The sequence below is a fragment of the Dermacentor variabilis genome, chromosome 7, assembly GCF_050947875.1.
Source record: "Dermacentor variabilis isolate Ectoservices chromosome 7, ASM5094787v1, whole genome shotgun sequence".
Classification (NCBI taxonomy): Eukaryota; Metazoa; Arthropoda; class Arachnida; order Ixodida; family Ixodidae; genus Dermacentor; species Dermacentor variabilis.
The window spans coordinates 64926037-64938244 of record NC_134574.1 but is presented as its reverse complement, the minus strand read 5'-3'; the positions used below and the strand labels follow the sequence as shown (position 1 = coordinate 64938244).

Here is a 12208-nt window from a genome sequence, read left to right as displayed (position 1 = left end):
GTATTTTTGTGCTTAGAAAGTGACATAAAGGCCTTCACAGCACTTAGGGAGTCCGTATATATAATTGATTTCTGGAGTTTTGATTTCTTTATATACTTTACAGCCGACAACAGTGCGTAGGCCTCAGCCGTAAAGATACTAGTTTACGGATGCAGTACGTCGGATTCCGAGAAGGATGGACCGACCGCTGCGAAAGACACCCCGTCGTGTGACTTCGATGCGTCTGTGTAGAACTCCGTGCAGTAATACTTTTACTGGAGTTCCAGGAAATGCATTCGGATTTCGATATCTGGGGCTACCTTTGTAACTTGTAGGAAAGCTATATCACATTGTACCAGCTGCCACTCCCAAGGATGTAGTAGCTTGGCTGGATGCATTAGGCGAAGCTCGAAGTGTGGGACATGCATTTCTTCACTAAGCTCCCTCACACGCAGCGAGAAAGGTTGTCCGACGGAGGGACGATTGAGAAAGAGTGTAGAATGTGTCATATCGTTAACGGTATTAAAACACGGATGTTGAGGATTAGAGTGCACTTTCAGAAAATATGTTTGGCTGATGTACGTTCTCTGCAGATGAAGTGACCACTCATTTGATTCTACGTATAAACTTTCAATGGGACTTGTTCTGAAAGCGCCCGTGGCTAAGCGGATTCCTAGATGGTTGACCGGATCTAGCATCTTTAGCGCGCTCGGGCCGGCAGAGTGATATATCACGGCACCATAATCTATTCGTGACCGAATCAGGCTCTTATAAAGATTCATTAGGCACGTCCTGTCGCTACCCCACGTAGTCTGCGATAGAAGTTTCATTAGGTTCATTGTTTTCAGACATTTTTCTTTAAGATGTTTAATGTGTGGGATCAAAGTGAGTCTATTGTCAAGTATAACACCTAGAAATTTGTGTTCTTTGTTTACAGGTATCTGTTGTCCACACAGTTCTAAGCAAGGATCCGGAACCAGGTCTCTTTTTCTTGTAAACAGAACACAAGAACTCTTGTGAGGATTGATGTTAAATTCATTTTTCTCTGCCCGCTGTGACACCGTGTTCAAACCATGCTGTACCTGTCTCTCGCAGACTGTGAGGTTGCAGCATTTGAGACCTATTTGTATATCGTCTACGTAGACGGAATAGGAAATAGCTGGTGGTAAAGATGCACGAAGCGTGTTCATCTTTACGACAAAGAGCATGCAGCTGAGTACGCCACCCTGGGGTACCCCAGTTTCCTGTATAAATGTACGCGACAGTGCAGGACCTATTTTCACTCGAAATGTACGGTTCTCTAGGTAGCTCTCTATAGCATTTAACATACAGCCGCGGATACCTAGCGCGGAAAGATCGCGCAGGATTCCGTACCGGCAGGTTGTGTCGTACGCTTTTTCCATAACCAGAAACACAGATAAGAAGGATTGCTTGTGCACGAAGGCATCGCGAATGCTCGCTTCGATGCGCACAATATGGTCGGTTGTAGATCACCCTTCCCGAAAACCACATTGAAATGGGTCAAGCATTTTACTGGACTCTAGGAGATGCACGAGACGGCGATTGATCGTTTTTTCAAATACCTTACAAAGGCAGCTTCAGGGCTATCGGGCGGTAACTTGCCACTGAGGAAGGATCTTTGCCTTGTTTCAGAACCGAGATCACAATGCCTTCTTTCCATGCAGTCGGGAGGTGTCCCGCAGCCCAAATGGTGTCGAAAATTGTGACTAGTGTAACTTGGGTGTCTTTATGTAAGTTTTTGATCATTTCATACGTGATTCTGTCAGATCCCGGTGCAGAGCTCTTGCATGCGCTCAAGGCAGCTCTCAACTCGGCAATGCTAAAAGGACAGTTGTATGGTTCATTGTGTTGACATTTTATTATGAGTGCATTGCATTCTTCCATTTGTTTATATTTCAGAAAGGATTGCGAGTAATGGTTGGCACTTGACACGCTCTCAACGTACTCCCCAAGTGAGTCCGCCTGATCTTGTAGGGTATCGCATTGTGTGTTTATCAAAGGGAGTGAATATGCTTGTCGCCCTCTTATACTATTGACCCTGTTCCAGGCTTTGGCCTCATCAGTAAAGGAGTTGATACGCGATAGAAACTTCTGCCAACTTTCTCGTCTGGCCTGTCGGCGGGTTCGCCTGCCTTGGGATTTTACGTTTTTAAAGTCGCTAAGATTCTCCGCAGTTGGATAAGCGCGTAGCAACCCCTACGCCCTGTTCTGTTTTTTACGAGCGATCCTACAATCGTCGTTCCACCACGGGACACGCCGTTTGCAGGCCAAGCCTTTTACTTCTGATATGCATTTAGATGCGACATCTAATATGAAGGCTGTAAAGAACTCGACTGCAACATCAATTCCTAATAAAGACAGGTCAGCCCATAAGATACTGGTAAGAGATCGAAATTTCTCCCAATCAGCTGTCTCAATCTTCCACCTAGAAGCGTGTGGTGGATATTCGTTTTTTTAGGTGATCTTAGCAGTATAGGGAAGTGGTGGCTGCCGTAAGGGTTGTCGGTAACTTCCCATTCCAGTTCAGGCAGTACAGACGGGGAGACTATGCTAAGGCCTATGGAAGAATAGGTTCTGTTTGCAAGAGAGTGATATGTGTGTTCTTTCTTATTCAGCAGACACGCACCAGAACAAAATAGGAACTGTTCGACAAGACGTCCTCGCGCATCTATACGAGGGTCGCCCCACTGGTAGTTATGTGCATTGAAATCGCCAAGAACAACATAGGGTTCCGGCAATTCATCTATAAAGGACTGAAATTCATGTTTGCTTAGTTTATAATGCGGGGGTATATAAAGTGAGAAAATAGTGATAAGCTTGTTTTGCAGAATAACTCGAACCGCCACTGCCTCAAGGGCCGTTCGTAGCTGTAAAAGTTGACAGGCTATGCTTTTTTGAATTACAATTGCAACACCGCCCGATGATGCGAGAGCATCATCCCGATCTTTGCGAAACGTAACATGCATTCGGAGAAAGTTTGTCTGTTTAGATTTTAAGTGAGTTTCCTGTAAACACAGCACTTTTGGATTGTGTTTTTGGATAAGCTCTTGTACGTCATCAAGGTTCCTTAGAAGACCTCTGACATTCCATTGAATAATTTGTGTATCTCCCGGCCACAGCGGCCGCATTTCGATGGGGGCGAAATGCGAAAACGCTCGTGTACTTAGATTTAGGAGCACGTTAAAGAACCCCAGGTGGTGAAAATTTCCGGAGTCCTCCACTACGGCGTGCCTCATAATCAGAAAGTGGTTTTCGCACGTAAAACCCCAAATATTATTATTATTATAGTTAATTTGTGTTTCCATATTGAATGTAAGTAAGTGCTGTCTGTATGGAAACGCAGGTGATGCCTTAGGTTACAGAGCTCTTTCGAGGCACTGTAAAGGGGGTTCTGCCCTTTCTGGAGCGTTCGAGGGAGCCTCGCCGCTCCTTAGGCGTTTGGTGCCCCTTGAGGATAGGTGTAGTGTCCATTGCCTTTTGTGAGGCGCCGGACACGTGCTCTTGCGAGCGAGAAGTTACAATAGAGTCCCGCCTTGGAGGGCAAGACCCCTGCGCCCAGCAGCCCGGAAGTCGATGGGGCTCCCTGAAGGATTTGGCTGCGCCGGCTGTTGCCAGCGCTGGAAGGGGCCGGGGAGGTTGGGGCACCCTCAGCTGCGCCCACCTTCGGGGTCTGCTGTGTTGACGGAGCAGCGCTAGCTGCAACCGCCGCGGGGGCAGATGGCGTAACTACCGACTCACTGCCTGCGGGTCGGACAGCCGCCGGAGGCCGTTGTGACGCTGCCCCCTGACGCGCCACATCGGCAAAGGTTTTCTTGGGCAGGTACGATACCCGCCTGCGTGCCTCCTTGAATGAGATATTCTCTTTTTCTTTGATCGTTACGATTTCTTTTTCTTTCTTCCAAGAGGGGCACGACGGCGAGTATGCGGCGTGCTCCCCGTCATAGTTTACACAGTGGAGAGCGTTCTCACAAGCTTCAGAGGTGTGTTCTTGAGCACTGAATTTTGCACAAGTTTGGCGGCCTCGGCAGCTCTGCGAGCTGTGACCGAAGCGCTGGCATTTGAAACATCAGAGTGGGTTTGGCACGTACGGCCTAACACGGAGCTTGATATACCCGGCCTCGATTGATTCGGGCAAGATACTTGATCCAAAAGTAATTATTAGGTGTTTCGTCTGAATCTCTTTACCATCGCGCATCATCTTAATTCTTCTGACATTGATCACGTTTTGTTCGCTGAAGCCCTCCAGGAGTTCCCCTTCAGTCAGCTCAAGTAAATCATCACCTGACACAACACCACGGGTGGTGTTCATTGTACGGTGCGGGGTTACTGTTATGGGGGTCTCCCCAAATGACACTAGTTGTGGTAGTTTCTCATATTGTTTTACATCGCGGAGCTGCAAGAGCAGGTCGCCGCTTGCCATCCTCGACAGCTTGTAACCTGGACCAAAAACATCAGTCAGGGATTTTGAAACAAGGAATGGTGAAATGTTTCGGACTACTTTGTTTGGCTTTTCAGAATGAATAACGTGAAAGCGGGGAAAATTCTGCGTTTGGCGTCCAAAAAACTTGAAGACATCTTCGGTGCGCCCTCGTTTCTGAGGGCAATCGGCAAGGGAGGGTAAAGAAGGTTCCATGAAATAATGTATATATTCGGCAACAGCGCCGACAGCCCACCACGGAGCCCAAGGACGGGATGCGGCAGAGCTTGAATACAAGTCTGCATGACGCCAGTCGTACGCCGTCACTATAACCGAATATGGTGTACCCAAGGTTGGATAGCCACACAGGGTTAACCCTTGCCGCCAGGAGAAAGGAAGTAAAATGAAGAGAAAAGGAGACAGGAAAGGTCAAAAAGTGGGAGATAAAGACGAAGATTTGAGGAGGGAGAGACAGGCAAAGGCGACTGCCGATGTCCTCCAGGTGGGTCAGTCTGGAGGTGCCGTCTATGTGAAGCCGAGGCCGAAGTGGTGTGTTGCCTCCGCCGGGGGGCCTTAAAGGTGCAAACACCCAGCATCGGCTCAACCCCCTTGATCCCCTTTTCCCCAGACACGGCTAAGCCACGCACGGTCACACGCGGGAGGGTCCAACCCTCGTGTGCTCGGGTACGTGGTGTCGCAACACACCAAACCCCTGCTGACGCAGACGCCTCTGCGGGGTTTCATTATAGAGGACTAAGGTGGCTGTGGAGCCGCTACAGATGCCTTTCAGTATTTTTGCATACAGCTCGTCTACACCCTGATTCCGTAATTCTTTCATGACTGCTGAGTGAGTGCTGCCACTCACTTACGAGTTAATTAGTTCTATAACTCGTTGCCTCACATTCAATTATTAGATGAGCGAGATGCTCCGCCTTGTCTTCCTCCCGCTCCGCATTCAAACAGTTAAGCACATAGTGTTTTTCCCCGCCTAAACATCTCCAATATGCGGTATTAATTGTCAAAGGTAATTAGCATAGTACTTAGGCTTTTTATAATCTGATGATCATCATCATCATCAGCTTGTTTACGCCCACTGCAGGGCAAAGGCCTCTTCCATACTTCTCCAACAACCCCGGTCATGTACTAATTGTGGCCATGCCATGCCTGCAAACTTCTTAATCTCATCCGCCCACCTAACTTTCTGCCGCCCCCTGCTACGCTTCCCTTCCCTTGGGATCGAGTCCGTAACCCTTAATGACCAACGGTTATCTTCCCTCCTCATTACATGTCCTGCCCATGCCCATTTCTTTTTCTTGATTTCAACTAAGATGTCATTAACTGGCGTTTGTTCCCTCACCCAATCTGCTCATTTCTTATCCCTTAACGTTACACCTATCGTTCTTTCCATAACTCGTTGCGTCGTCCTCAATTTGAGTAGAACCCTTTTCGTAAGCCTCCAGGTTTCTGCCCCGTAGGTGAGTACTGGTAAGACACAGCTATTAGATACTTTTCTCTTGAGGGATAATGGCAACCTGCTGTTTATGATCTGAGAATGCCGGCCAAACGCACTCCAGCTCATTCTTATTCTTCTGAATATTTCCGTCTCATGATCCGGATCCGCCGTCACTACCTACCCTAAGTAGATTTATTCCCTTACGACTTCCAGTGCCTCGCTGCCTATTGTAAATTGCTGTTCTCTTCCGAGACTGTTAAGCATTAATTTAGTTTTGTGCAGATTAATTTTTAGACCCACTCTTCTGCTTTGCCTCTCCAGGTCAGTGAGCATACATTCCAATTGGTCCCCTGAGTAACTAAGCAAGGCAATATCATCAGCGAATCGCAAGTTACTAAGGTATTCTCCATTAACTTTTATCCCCAAGTCTTCCCAATCCAGGTCTCTGAATACCTCCTGTAAACACGCTGTGAATAGCATTGGAGAGATCGTATCTCCCTGCCTGACGCCTTTCTTTATTGGGATTTTGTTGCCTGCTTTATAGAAGACTACGGTGGCTGTGAAGCCGCTATAGATATCTTTCAGTATTTTTACATACGGCTCGTCTACACCCTGATCCATATTAGTAATGATATTGCCGGCTTAAGAGCCAAAGCCGGCAATATCATTTACTAATATGGATGAGATAGTTCAAGTGGCTGAGGAGTTCTATAGAGATTAATACAGTACCAGTGGCACCCACGACGATAATGGAAGAGAAAATAGTCTAGAGGAATTCGAAATACCAAAGGTAACGCCGGAAGAAGTAAAGAAAGCCATGGGAGATATGCAAAGGGGGAAGGCCGCTGGGGAGGATCAGGTACCAGCAGATTTGTTGAAGGATGGTAGACAGATTGTTCTAGAGAAACTGGCCACCCTGTATACACAATGCCTCATAACTTCGAGCGTACCGGAATAGTGGAAGAACGCTAACATAATCCTAATCCATAAGAAAGGGGACGCCAAAGACTTGAAAAATTATAGACCGATCAGCTTACTGTCCGTTGCCTACAAACTATTTACTAAGGTAATCGCAAATAGAATCAGGAACACCTTAGACTTCTGTCAAGCAAAGGACCAGGCAGGATTCCGTAAAGGCTACTCAATAATAGATCATATTCACACTATCAATCAGGTGATAGAGAAATGTGCGGAATATAACCAACCCTTGTATATAGCTTTGATTGATTACGAGAAAGCGTTTGATTCTGTCGAAACCTCAGCAGTCATAGAGGCATTACAGAATCGGTTTTATTATGTGAAGCTTATTCATTACCTGCGTATCCCACTTGCCTTGTCAATGATTCATTAATTTACGGCGTAGACAAGGCTTTAGGTCTGTGGCAGGGATGGGAATACTTCCATCTCTGTCGCTAAAAGTTACTGATGTAGCACTTTCGTCAGCTGCTTCGTTCCCTTTTATACCTTTGTGACCGGGTACCCAGCATATGATAATCACTTGACTGCACATATATACGGCGCACAATAGGTTATACAGCTCATTCAAAACGGAATTCTTATGTTTTTGTAAACTAATTAGTACTCTAACGACACTTAATGAGGCTGTGAAGAGAACAGCCTTAGCGACGTTTGTGAGCCTGATGTGTTTAATAGCCGTGAGTATAGCGTATGCTTCCGCTGTAAAGATGCTTGTGTGTGGGTTTAGTGTCCCAGATATTGAAAAGAATGGTCCAAGAGCTGCGTAAGCATCACCATCAGCAGACTTCGAAGCATCCGTGTAAAATTCAGCACAGGAATACTTCTCTCTTAGTTCAAGAAAATGTGATTGTATGTGAGCCTCAGGCGCTCGCTTCTATATTTCTAAGAAAGATATGTCACATTGGATAGTTTGCCACTCCCAAGGCGTTGGGAACCGAGCCGGAGCCATTGGAATATTTTCCACAAAAGGGACGCCTGTTTCTTCTGACAGTGCTTCCACTAGGAGGGACCGAGGAGGCCTTATGGCTGGGCGGTTACGGAATAGCCTGGCAGTGGAGAAGCCGCTATTTGGAAAATGACATGGATGCTGAATATCTCATTTAACTTTCAAGGCGTAAGAGAAAGATGAAGATGCTCTTTGTAGATGAAGAGACCATTCGTTGGATTCAACGTACAGGCTCTCAACAGGACTAGTTCTGAAGGTACCTGTAGCAAGACGGATACCCAAGTGGTGAATCGAATCTAACATCTTCAAGGCACTAGGCGTAGCAGAGCTATACACTATAGCACCATATTCAAGGCGTGACCTTATCAGACTTTTATACAGGCTCAAAAGGCATCTTCTGTCACTTCCCCAGGATGTACGGGACAAGAGCTTCAGAAGATTCGTTGTCTTCATGCACTGCGCCTTCAGATATTTCAAATGGGGGACAAATGTTAATTTAGTGTCTAATATGAGGCCCAAAAATTTATGTCTTCTATGTTTATCTCTTGTCCGAGAAGAGAACACACGTGCTTTTTTGCGGGTTTAATTTAAACCCATTCTCGTCAGCCCACATTGACAATTTGTTTAGCCCAAGCTGTACATGTCGCTCACAGAGGGAAAGACTACATGATTTAAAACCTATTTGTACGTCATCTACATACGGAGAATAAAACATTGTACGTGGTATGATAGTATAAAGTGAGTTCATTTTTATAAAGAATAGAGTGCAGCTAAGCACGCCACCTTGAGGTACACCTGTTTCCTGTGTAAATAGACGCGATAGCACATTACCAACTCTGACGTGGAACGTGCGGTTAGTCAGGTAACTTTGCATGACATTCAGTAAATTACCTCGGACTCCCATTTCGGCCAGGTCACGGAGAATTCCGAACCGCCACGTGGTGTCGTAAGCCTTCTCCATGTCAATAAATACTGACAAAAAGAAGTGTTTATGCACAAAAGCATCGCGAATATTCGTCTCGATGCGGACAAGGTGATAAGTTGTGGATCTACCTTCCCTGAAACCACACTGTAGGGGATCTAATAGTTTGTTACTTTCAAGAAAATGAAGGAGACGCCAGTTAACCATTTTTCAGAGTTTACATAGGCAACTTGTCAACGCTATAGGCCTATAGCTGTTCACTGAAGTTGGGTCCTTGCCGTCTTTTAGTATTGGAATAATTATTGCTTCCTTCCAGGCGGACGGAATGTAGCCGGCAGTGAACACAGAGTTGAAGAGGGACGGTAGTGTTTTGTGGGTTTCAGGGTGTAGGTGTTTGATCATTTGGAGCGCATTTGTTACAGCCATTGAGCGCATCCTGAAATTCCGCCATGCTAAATGGCCGGTTGTAAGATTGGTTGCTATTTCCTTTCCGACCCAGAGGCAATCGTTCCGCTTGTTGCCGGTATCTCAGAAATGTATCTGAATAGTGGGATGAGCTAGAAGTCCTTTCAAAATGTACCCCTAGAGAGTCGGCTTGGTCAATGAGTGTGTCTCCTTGTGTATTTACCAATGGTAAAGGATGAGTTTCACGGCCTTTTATTTTGTTTACCCTGTTCAAGGCTTTTCTTTCGCCTGTATAAGAATTAATACTAGAGATTTATTTTTGCCAGCTTTCCCTTTTGGCAAGGCGTCGCGTTCTTCGACCTTCTGATTTTATTTTCTTGAAGGTGGTCAAGCTCTCGGTAGTTGGGCAGTCACGAAGGCGACTCCAAGCCTTATTTTGGTTTTTGCAGGCTTCCTTACACTGCTCATTCCACCAAGGAATATGCCGTTTAGAGGGTGATTCATCGTTTGAGGGATACAAATTGATGCAGCATCAGTTATAAATGCCGTCAAATATGATACTCTATCATCGATTGAGAAAGTACAGATGTCATCCCAGGTCAAATGTGACAGCTCGCTGTATCGTTTCCAGTAATCAAAGTCGCCCTTCCAACGCGGCAGATGTGGGGAACACTTATCGCATTTTGTTAACTTAAAAACAATTGGGAAATGGTCACTCCCATATAGATTTTTGATCACGTCCCACTCCAGGTATGGAACTAGTGTACTTGATGTTATACTTAAGTCAATGGATGAGAACGTTTTGTTCGCCACACTGTAGAATGTGGGTTCTTTCTTGTTTAGTAAGCATGCATTGGAGGATAAAAGGAACTTTTCTAATAAGCGCCCTCTCCTATCACAACGAGAATCTCCCCAGAAGGTGTTATGTGCGTTCAAATCACCTACTACAATGTAAGGTTCGGGGAGTTCTGCGATAAAGCTCTGGAATTCTGTTGTGCAAAGTTGATGGCATGGAGGGATTTACAGAGAGCTAACTAAGTTATCAAATAGCACGGCTCTGATTGCCACTGCCTCAAGGGGTGTTTGCAGATGGAAATGTTAGGAGGCATTTATCAACTATCATAGCAACACCGCCTGACGAGGCGAGAGCGTCACTGCGATCTTTGCGGTAAATGGCATATTGTTTGAGAAAGTTAGTATGTGAAGGATTGAGGTTTGTCTCTTGCACACACAACACCCTTGGGTTAAACTTGCGAAGGAGGTCCTTAATATCATCAAGATTGTGTATTAAACCTCTCACATTCCAATGCATTATCTGTGTGTCCATATTGGAAGTGTTTTATGGTGTGTGTCAAAAGTTCAATCAGGTTGGCTCAAGAGACCTTTGAAGGCCCCTTGATGCGGGGTATTTCCTTTTTGTTGTCGCGCTCTAGGGAGCAACGTCGTTCCTTCGGCGTCTGAGACGCCGCAGAAGTTTTTGTTACATCCATCGCCTCTTCAGAGGCGCTGGATGACGCCCGCTCAGCAGGCACTCTTGGGAGTTTTTCGAGCCTGTCTGCACGAGCAGTGGCCCTGGGACCGGCAGGCTCGGAGGTCTGCTGACCCTTCGTGGTAGGGGGCGGAAGAGCAGTGGCTGCTCCCTCCAGGGGGGCTGATGTCGTAACCGCCGTCACACTCCGTGTGACTTGGGCGGCCGCCGAAGGATGTAGCGCTGCCCCCGGCGTGCCACATCGGTGTAGGAAGGACTAGACTGGTTGTGGAGAGCAAAACGTTTACGTGCCTCTGGAAAAGATAGGTTTAGCTTGACTTTCAGTTCTATTATTTGTTTCTCCTGTTTCCATGAGGGGCATGATCGCGAGTAGGCGGGGTGATCTCCTTCGCAGTTGGCACAGTGGTTTGGTGAAGTGCAGATGTCAGAAGTGTGTTCAGAAGAACTACACTTAGCACAAGTAGCACGCCCTCTGCAGGTTTGCGACCCATCCCCAAAACGCTGACACTTGAAGCATCGACGCGGATTTGGGATGTATGGTCTAACACGAAGCTTGCAGTAGCCGTTTTCTATTGTTTCAGGCAGGTTGCTGGTTCCGAAAGTAATGATTATGTGTTTGGTCGGTATTTGTTTGTCATCTCGCCTTAATGTTATTCTTTGCACTTTACTACGTTCTGGTTTGCCATCCTTCTAGTAGTTCGCTTTCACTCAGTTCGAGAAGGTCATCTTCGGAGACGACCGCGCGCACTGTGTTCATGGATCTGTGTGGGCCCACTGAGACTGGAATTTCCCCAAATGCTACAAGTTTCGAGAATTTGTCATATTGCGCTTTGTCGCGAAGTTCGAGAAGAAGATCACCACTTCCCATCTTCGTTACTTTATAGCCTGGGCCAATTGCTTCAATGAGAGATTTCGCTACAACAAAGGGTGAGATCATTCTGACTGTTTTCTTATCGTGCTGACTATGCACAACGTGGTACTTTGGAAAAGATTGTTTTGGCTGCATTAAGAAAGTGAATGTTTCATCGGTGCGCCCCCACTTCAGCGAGCGATCAGGTAGTGGAGGAAAGTTACTTGCCATATAGCATTGGAAATTTCAGCGGCGATGGTGGCCACCCACCACCGAGCCCAACAAGGGGACACTACCTGCAGACGCCAGCGACGCATCGTCGCTATAACCTAATATATATATATATATATATATATATATATATATATATATCCAAGACAGGATCTATTACACACGGTTCACCATTGCCGCCGGGAAATACAGAAGTAATAAGAAGTGAAGAGAAGACAGGAAATATGGAAAAGTGGGAGAGAAAGACGAAGATTGGAGAGGAGGACAGGAAAAGGCGACTGCCGATTTCCTGCAGGTGGGTCAGTCTGGAGGTGCCGTCTGCGTGAAGCAGAGGCCAAAGGGGTGTGTTGCCTCCGCGGGGGGCCTTAAAGGTCCAAAGACCCGGCATCGGCTCAACCCCCAGGATCCCCCTTTCCCCGGACACGGCAAAGCCGCGCACGGCTACACGCGGGAGGGTCCTACCCTCGTGTGCTCGGGTACGTGGTGTCGCAACACACCAAACGCCTGCTGACGCAGA

The 12208-nt window shown here is 46.6% G+C and overlaps 1 protein-coding gene across 1 annotated transcript in view; it reads right to left on the bottom strand.

Moving 5' to 3' along the window:
* Positions 1-12208, bottom strand: part of LOC142586817 (putative phospholipase B-like 2) — a 270042-nt gene that overhangs the window by 12076 nt on the left and 245758 nt on the right. The gene's annotated exons all lie outside the window — the stretch shown is intronic.